The sequence below is a fragment of the Hylobates moloch genome, unplaced genomic scaffold (assembly GCF_009828535.3).
Source record: "Hylobates moloch isolate HMO894 unplaced genomic scaffold, HMol_V3 SCAFFOLD_5, whole genome shotgun sequence".
Lineage (NCBI taxonomy): Eukaryota > Metazoa > Chordata > Mammalia > Primates > Hylobatidae > Hylobates > Hylobates moloch.
In genome coordinates this window covers 87184608-87193480 of record NW_026652280.1, presented here as the reverse complement: position 1 = coordinate 87193480, position 8873 = coordinate 87184608, and positions in this window count along the sequence as shown.

Genomic DNA, 8873 nt, shown 5'->3' with positions numbered 1-8873 from the left:
CATGGTGAAACCCCATCTCTACTAAAAATAGAAAAATTAGCCAGGCATGGTGGCATGCACCTGTAGTCCCAGCTACTCAGGAGGCTGAGACAGGAGAATCACTTGCGCCCGGGAGGAGGAGGTTGTAGTAAGCCGAGATTGTGCCACTGCACTCCAGCTTGGGAGACAAGAGAGAAACCCTGTCTCAAAATAAGTAAAAAATAAATAAACACTTGAGACTGGGTAGTTTATAAAGAAAGGGGTTAACTGGCTCCCAGTTCTGCAGGCTGTACAAGCATGGTGTCGGCATCTGCTTGGTTTCTGGGAAGGCTTCAGGGAGCTTTTACTCATCGTGGAAGGCAAAGCCAGAGCAGGTGCATCACACAGCAAAAGCAGGAGCAAGAGAGAGAGAGAGAGCAGGGAGGTGCGCACACTTTTAAATGAGCAGATCTCATGAGAACTCACCATTGCAAGGACAGCACCAAGCCAAAAGGGATCTGCCCCCATGACCCAAACCTCCCACCAGGCCCCACCCCCAACATTGAGAATTACAGTTCAACATGAGGTTTGCGGGGACAAATATCCAAACTATATCATTCCACCCCTGGCCCCCCAGATCTCATGTTCTTCTCACATTGCAAAATATAGTCATGCCTTCCCAATAGCCCCCCAAAGTCTTAACTCATTCCAGCATTAACTCAAAAGTCCCATTCGCGAGTCCAACATCTCATCTGAAGATGAGTTCCTTTCACCTGTGAGCCTGTAAAAATGAAAACAGTTATTTACTGCTGAGATACAATGGGGGCATAGGCATTAGGTAAACATTCCTGTTCCAAAAGACAGAAATCAGTCAAAAGAAAGGGGCTATAGGCCCCAAGCAAGTCCAAAACCCAGCAGGGCAATCATTCAATCTTAAAGCTCCAAAATAACCTCCTTAAACTCCATGTCCCACAGCCAGGGCACACTGGTGCAAGGGGCAGGCTCCCAAGGCCTTGGCAGCTCTGTTCCTGTGGCTTTGCAGAATTCAGTCCCCATGGCTGCTCTTACAGATTGGAGATGAGGGCCTGTAGCTTTTCCAGGTGCAGGGTGCAAGCTGCTGGTGATCTACCATTCTGGGGTGTGGATGGTGGCAGTCCCATCCCGCAGCTCCACTAGGCATTGTCCCAGTGGGGACTCTATGTGGGGCCTCCAACCCCACATTTCCCCTCCAATGGGAAGGCTCTGCCCCTGCAGCAGCCTTCTTCCTGGGCTCCCAGGCTTTCTCATACGTCCTCTGACATCTATGTGGATGCTGTCAAGCCTCCTTCACTCTTGCACTCTGCACACCTACAGGCTTAACACCACATGGAAGCTGCCAAGGTGTATGGCTGGAACCCTCTGAAGCAGCAGCCTGAGCTGTGACTAAGGCCCTTTGAGCCAAGGCTGGAGCTGGAACAGTCTAGATGCAGGCAGGGAGCAGTGTCCTGAGGCTGTGCAGAGCAGCAGGGCCCTGGGCCTGGACAATGAAACCATTCTTTCCTCCTCATCCTCTGGGCCTGTGATGGGAGGGTTGTGGAAGATCTCTGAAATGCCTTTGAGGCCTTTTTGCCTCTGAGGACTATTTCCTATTGTCTCAATTATTAGCAGTCGGCTCCTTTTCAGTTATGCAAATCCTCTAGCAGGTGGTTACTCCATCACCTGCTTGAACTCCTCTCCTGAAAAAGCTTTTTCTTTCTTTGTCACATGGCCAGGCTGCAAGTTTTCCAAACTTTTATGCTCTGTTTTACCTTTAAATATAATTTCTAACTTTAATTCATTTATTTGCTGCTGCATTTGAGCATAGGGAATTCAACGCAGCCGGGCCACATCTTGAATGCTTTGCTGCTTCAAAATTTATGGCCATGCTTGGTGGCCACACTTGGTGGCTCATGCTTGTAATCCCAGCACTTTGGGAGGCCAAGGTGGGCAGATCACAAGGTCAGAAGATTGAGACCATCCTGGTCAACATGGTGAAACCCATCTCTACCAAAAAAAATTAGCTTGGTGTGATGGCACACACCTGTAGTCCCCGCTACTTGGGAGGCTGAGGCTGAGGCAGGAGAATCGCTTGAACCTGGGAGGCAGAGGTTGCAGTGAGCCCAGATCATGCCACTGCACTCCAGCCTGGTGACAGAGTGAGATTCGGTCAGGGAAGGAAGGAAGGAAGGGAAAGAAAGAAAGAAAGAGAGAAAGAGAGAGAGAGAAAGAAAGAAAAGAAAAGAAAAGAAAAGAAAAGAAAAGAAAAGAAAAGAAAAGAAAAGAAAAGAAGGGAAGAAATGTCTTCTCCCAGATGTCCTGGGTCATCCCTCTTATGTTCAAACTTCAACAGATCCCTAGGGCACGAAAATAATACAGCCAAATTATTTGCTAAGGCATAACGAAAGTGACCTTTGCTCCAGTTCCCAATAAGTTCCTGATTTCCATCTGAGACTCATCACCCTGGCCTTGGCTTGTCCATATCACTATCAGCATTTTGGTCACAATCATTTAACCAGTCTCTAAGAGGTTCCAAACTTCCCCTCATTTTCCTGTCTTCTTCTGAGCCCTCCAAACTCTTGCAACCTTTGCCCATTCCCCAGTACCAAGTTGCTCCCACATGTTCAGGTATCTGTATAGCAGTGCTCCACTCCTGGTACCAATTTTGTGTGTTAGGCCATTCTTATGTGGCTATAAAGGAAAACCTGAGACTGGGTAATTTCTAAAGAAAAGAGGTTTATTTGGCTCATGGTTCCGCAGGCTATACAAGCATGACACCAGCATCTGCTCAGCTTCTCGGGAGGCCTCGGGGTGAAACAACCAGATCTTGTGAAAACTCACTATCATGAGGACAGGACCAGGCCACGAGGGATCTTCCCTCGTGACCCAAACCCCTCCCACCAGGCCCCACATCCAACATGGGGGATTACATTTCAACATGAGATTTTGGGGGAAATAAATCCAAACTATATCACCCAGGGTAGCATTTCTGACTGTTTTTTTGTTTGTTTTTTGTTTTTTTTTTGGAGATAGAGTCTTGCTCTGTCACCCAGGCTGGAGTACAGTGGCATGATCTCAGCTCACTGCAAACTCCGCCTTCCAGGTTCAAGCAATTCTCTGCCTCAGCCTCATGAGTAGCTTGGATTACAGACACCCGCCACCACACCTGGCTAATTTTTTTGTATTTTTAGTGGAGATGGGGTTTCACCATCTTGGCCAGGCTGGTCTTGAACTCCTCGCCTTGTAATCCGCTCGCCTTGGCCTCCCAAAGTGTTGGGATTACAGGCATGAGCCACTGTGCCCGGCCACATTTCTGACTGTTTTTTACACTATGATGGCAAAGTTAGTAGCTGCAATGGAGACTGTATGGCCTGTGAAGCTGAAAATACTTCCTATCTGACCTTTCACAGAAATGTTTACCCACCCATGCTCCAGAAGGGAGAGGATGATGCCAGCTTTAGAAGACAAAGCAGCGTAGGAGGGTTGAGGATGAGGAAGGCTGCACTAGGAAGGAGAGGAAGGGACTGAAGGAAGGGAGGGAACAAGCCTTGCAGCCCTGGCGAGGCCAGTGCAAAGGCCCTGAGGTGCAGCGAGGGCTGGAGGGGCTGGAGTGCAGAGAGCCATCATCAGACAGCAGCAAAGCCTGCTTTCCTCAGAGTGAGATGGGGAACCCTCAGAGGGCCAGAAACAGGGGAGCATGTCATTTGATTTTTTTTTTTTTTTTGAGACAGGGTCTCTGTTGTTCAGGCTGGAGTGCAGTGCTATCTCAACTCACTGCAACTTCTGCCTCCCAGGTTCAAGTGATTCTCATGCCTCAGCCTCCCGAGCAGCTGGGATTACAGGCACCTGCCACCACGCCCACCTAATTTTTGTATTTTTAGTAGAGATGGGGTTTCACCACGTTGGCCAGGCTGGTCCAGAACTCCCAGCCTCAAGTGTTCACCCGCCTTGGCCTCCCAAAGTGCTGGGATTACAGGCATGAGCCACCGCACCCGGCTGATTTCTGTTTTCAGTATCTCTCTGCTGTGGTGTGGGAAATATTGTAGATGGAAGGGGGCGAGAGAGAAACCTAGGCGGCCAGTGGGGGAGCCATTGCAATGGCCCAAGTTCAAAATGATGGTGACCAGGATGGCAGCAGCAGAGACAGTGAGAAGTGACTGGATTCTGGATCTCTGTGAGGGCAGAATGGGTGTGGAGAGCAATGTCCAGGCTGAGAGAAGGGGGAGTCCAGGATGATGCCAATGCATTTGGCCTGAGCCTCCAGAGGTCGAGGCTGCTGCTCACTGGGGTTACACATGATGGGGGAACGGAAGGGGAGAGACCCCAGGAGGAACAGTCTAGGGTGCGGAATGGGGTGGGATGTGGATACTTAGCCTGAACTCATCCCATGGAGATTCTGTTACTCCTCAAAAAGGAATGGAATAGGCCAGGTCTACAGTCCAAGGAAAGGTCTGGCCTGGCCATGGCAATGTGGAATCTTCAGTATTTAAGGTCATGATCCCAGAGAAGCAACTGAAGAAAGAGGTTCAAGGGCTCAGGCTTGGAGACCTCCAAGTTCAGAGGTCAGCGAGGAGAAGTGGGAGAGAATGGTGCCCAGAAGTGGTCGGAGAAAGTGGGTGGAGCGTGGGGCCCAGCCTGCGGCTGTGGCTGCCCAGGCCCATGGGACGAGCCTGGAAACTTGTCCCCTGGACCCAGCATGGGCCGCTTGTTTGTGACCTGGAGGAGACCCATATCTGGCATTTACTGAGAGCCAGGAACCGTGACATGAACTCAGGGACACACAGGACCCCTCAGTGCTGGGGCAGGAAGCACCTTTCCCCACACCTGGATGAAAACCAGGGCAGCTGCTGTCCCTCTCCAGTCACTCTTAGGTGCAATGGAGTCCTTGGGTCACTTCTAGTCCCAAGAGTGGACTCAATTCAGGAGTTGCAACTCTAGTTCCAGTTTGATGATCAAAATTCTCAAGCAGGTGCGGTGGTCCAGACCTGTAATCCCAGCACTTTGGGAGGCCAAGGCAGGAGGATTGCTTGAGCCCAAGAGTTTGAGGCTAGCCTTGTCAACACAGCAAGACTTTGTCTCTATAAAAAATGTGAAAGTTAGTCCGGTGTGGTGACGCGCACCTGTAGTCCCGGCTACTCGGGAGGCTGAAGTGGGAGGATTGCTTGAACACAGGAGTTCAAGACCAGTCTAGGGGTTCAAGACCAACATGGCAAGACCCTGTCTCTGCAAAAAATACAAAAGTTAGCCAGGCCTGGTGGTTCAAGCTTGTGGTTCCAGCTAATCGGGAGGCTGAGGCAAGAGGATCACTCGAACCCAGGAAGTTGAGGTTCACATCATGATCACATCACTGCAATCCAGCTTGAGCAACAGAGCAAGATCCTGTCTCAATAAATAAATAAATAAATAAATAAATAAATAAATAAATAAATAAGTTTATTTAAAGCCACATCTTTGGGAAGTTGCAGCAGGGAAGCCACCATGGAGGAAGGCCAGGCCAGCTCCTTCTCTCTTTCTGCACGTGCTCCTCCCACCTCAGCTGCCTCCACTCCTCAAGGAAGAACAGAGGGAACAGGAAAGGCCACCCCAGGAGGCCCAGCACCCCATGACCTGGTTCTGGGGCCTGTGGGTTTATGGATTCCCAGTGCTGAGTCATCCCTCACAGGCTCTTGTGGGCACCTTGGACATTGCTCAGAAGCATCTGGTCCCCGGGAACACACCTTTTCCTGATCATCTGGGAAGGGCAGCTTGCGCCAGTGAGGCCACCTGTCCAGCGCCATGGCCCGCCAGACAGCCACAGCCACAGCCTTGCCTTTGATCAGAGCAAACACCAGACATGTGTGTCATGCCCCCAACCCATCTCCAGGGGACACATATCCTTTCTTGCCAGGCCTGAGATGAACAAGAGAGGGACAAGTCCCCAAGTCTCTCTCTCCTTCCCGCCTCACCCACTCCTCTGTTAGATTCTCAAGGTGGATGGTGGGCTAACTGGGGCAACCAACCATCCTGGTTTACCTAGAACCGAGGGGGCATTTTCAGGAATAAAACTGCGAAAGTCTGGAGCAAACAGGAGCAAGTTGGTCACTCTGGGGCTGCTGGAGCCAGGTTTCCTTCTGCAGGCCCCCTCCCTGCAATCATGGGTGGAACCCAGGACAGGAACACAGAGCAGGCCCCAGGACCGGGCTTGTCACTTACAAGTCTTTTTTTTTTTTTTTTTGAAATGGAGTCTTGCTCTGTCACCAGGGCTGGAGTACAGTGGCGCCATCTTAGCTCACTGCAACCTCTGCCTTCTGGGTTCAAGTGATCCTCCTGCCTCAGCCTCCTGAGTAGCTAGGACTACAGGTGGCACCACCACGCCCAGCTAATTTTTTTTTGTATTTCTAGTAGAGATGAGATTTCACCATGTTGGCCAGGCTGGTCTTGAACTCCTGACCTCAAGTGATCTGCCCACCTTGGCCTCCCAAAGTGCTGGGATTGCAGGCGTAAGCCACTGTGCCTGGCCCCATTCACAAGTCTTTTTTTTTTTTTTTTTTTTGGAGACGGAGTCTCGCTCTGTCGCCCAGGCTGGAGTGCAGTGGCGCAATCTCGGCTCACTGCAAGCTCTGCCTCCCGGGTTCACGCCATTCTCCTGCCTCAGCCTCTCCGAGTAGCTGGGACTACAGGCGCCCGCCACCACACCCGGCTAATTTTTTTTTTTGTATTTTTAGTAGAGACGGGGTTTCACTGTGGTCTCGATCTCCTGACCTCGCCATTCACAAGTCTTAAACCATGCCTCAGCACATCAATGCCATTTACAAAAAGGTAGAGGGATTTTTCCAGGCAAAAATAGATAAAAGACATAGGCTGATTGATCATGTCCTGCGTAAAAATAGCTCTGATGCTATTAAGAATTGTTGGCCGGGCACGGTGGCTCACGCCTGTAATCCCAGCACTTTGGGAGGCTGAGGCAGGCGGATCACGATGTCGGGAGATCAAGACCATCCTGGCTAACACGGTGAAACCCCGTCTCTACTAAAAAATACAAAAAAAATTAGCCGGGCATGGTGGCGGGCACCTGTAGTCCCAGCTACTTGGGAGGCTGAGGCAGGAGAAGAATGGCGTGAACCCGGGAGGCGGAGCTTGCAGTGAGCCGAGATCACACCACTGCACTCCAGCCTGGGCGACAGAGCGAGACTCCGTCTTAAAAAAAAAAAAAAAAAAAAAGAATTGTTAGTATTTTGCAGGTGTGACAAATGATTCTGTTTCTGTGGGAGAATGTTCTTAGGGGCTGAACTCTCATAGAAAGCATCATGCTGTTGGCAACATCACGTTTATTTTTATTTATTTATTATTTTTTAGAGACAGGGTTTGCTCTGTTGCCCAGGCTGGAGTGCGGTGGCACAATCACAGCTCACTGCAGCCTCAACCTCCTGGGCTTAAGCAATCCTCCTGCCTCAGCCTCCCAAAGTAGGTGGGACCACAGGTGTGAGCCACTGCACTCAGCCCAATGTACAGCTTCAATATTTACATTTCTGGCAAAGGTAGCAAAAACCTTAACAAATTTTGAATCTAGATAATAAAATTATGAGGCTGGGTGCAGTGGCTCTGACAGGGATGGCTCACGTCTGTAATCTCAACATTCTGGGAGGCCAAGGTAGGCGAGTCACTTGAGGCCAGGAGTTTGAGACCAGCCTGGCCAACATGGAATAACCCTGTCTCTACTAAAAATACAAAAAAATTAGCCAGGCGTGGTGGTGCACGTCTGTAATCCCAGCTACTAGGGAGGCTGAGGCAGGAGAATCGCTTGAACCCGAGAGGCAGAGGTTGCCATGAGCCGAGATCGCGTCATTGCACTCCAGCCTGGGCAAAAGCAAGAGTGACACTCTCTCTCCAAAAAATAAAAAAATAATAAATTAATGAATTAATTAAAATAAAATAAAATAATGGACAGTCACTGTAAAGAAAAAATAAATGTATAGATCAGCCAACAAGTGATGGAATAGAGTGTCCCATCCCCTTAGCTGGACAGATACATCTCAGAACACCTGGAAGGCGGCTCCATGTAGAACTTTCTGGACTGTTGAGGTGCTGTGCTGCAGCATGGTGACACAGGAGCCCCACCATGGACCTTCCCCGGCCTCCGCCTGTGGTGGGTCTCAGGGAGGCATCCGTATGGCCTCTGTGCGGTTTGGCAGGGAATTTGGGGTCCAAGTACTTGGTGCAAAGCCTGGAAAGAGGATTTGGGTGCTGATGGCACATCCCCTGGACCACATGGGGGCAGAGGTGGGGCCCCCTGAAGCTTGGAGTCCTGGGCAGGGGCATCTATTTTGCTGTCTGAGGCCTTCAGTACTTGAAGCAAAATGGAGGCAGCACATCCGACCTTAATGTCCCTGATTCCTCCAAACCAACTCCAGAGACAGCAAGGGCCAGAACAGAGATGGCCCTGCCCAGGGTCATGCAGTCAGGAAGTGGCCAGGCTGGGATCTAAACCCAGGCTAATCCCCTCCCTTGTCCTCCTCCAGGCCCTCACCCCTGCACAGAGCCCTCCAGCTCACTCATCCTTGGCCAGCTCCATCTCCTCAGCTTGTAAACGCCGCGGGATTCTCCCTTCTTAAAAACAAAGGCCTGGCCAGGCACGGTGGCTCACGCCTGTACTTTGGGGTGGCTCCCAGCACTTTGGGAGGCCGAGGCGGGTTGATCACGAGATCAAGAGATCGAGACCATCCTGGCAAACATGGTGAAACCGCGTATCTACTAAAAAAAAAAAAATAAATAAAAAAAAAATTAACTGGGCGTGGTGGCTAGCTACTTAGGCTGAGGCAGGAGAATCGCTTGAACCCGGGAGACAGAGGTTGCAGTGAGCCGAGATCGCGTCACTCCACTTCAACCTGGCAACAGAACAAGACTCCGTCTCAACAAACAAA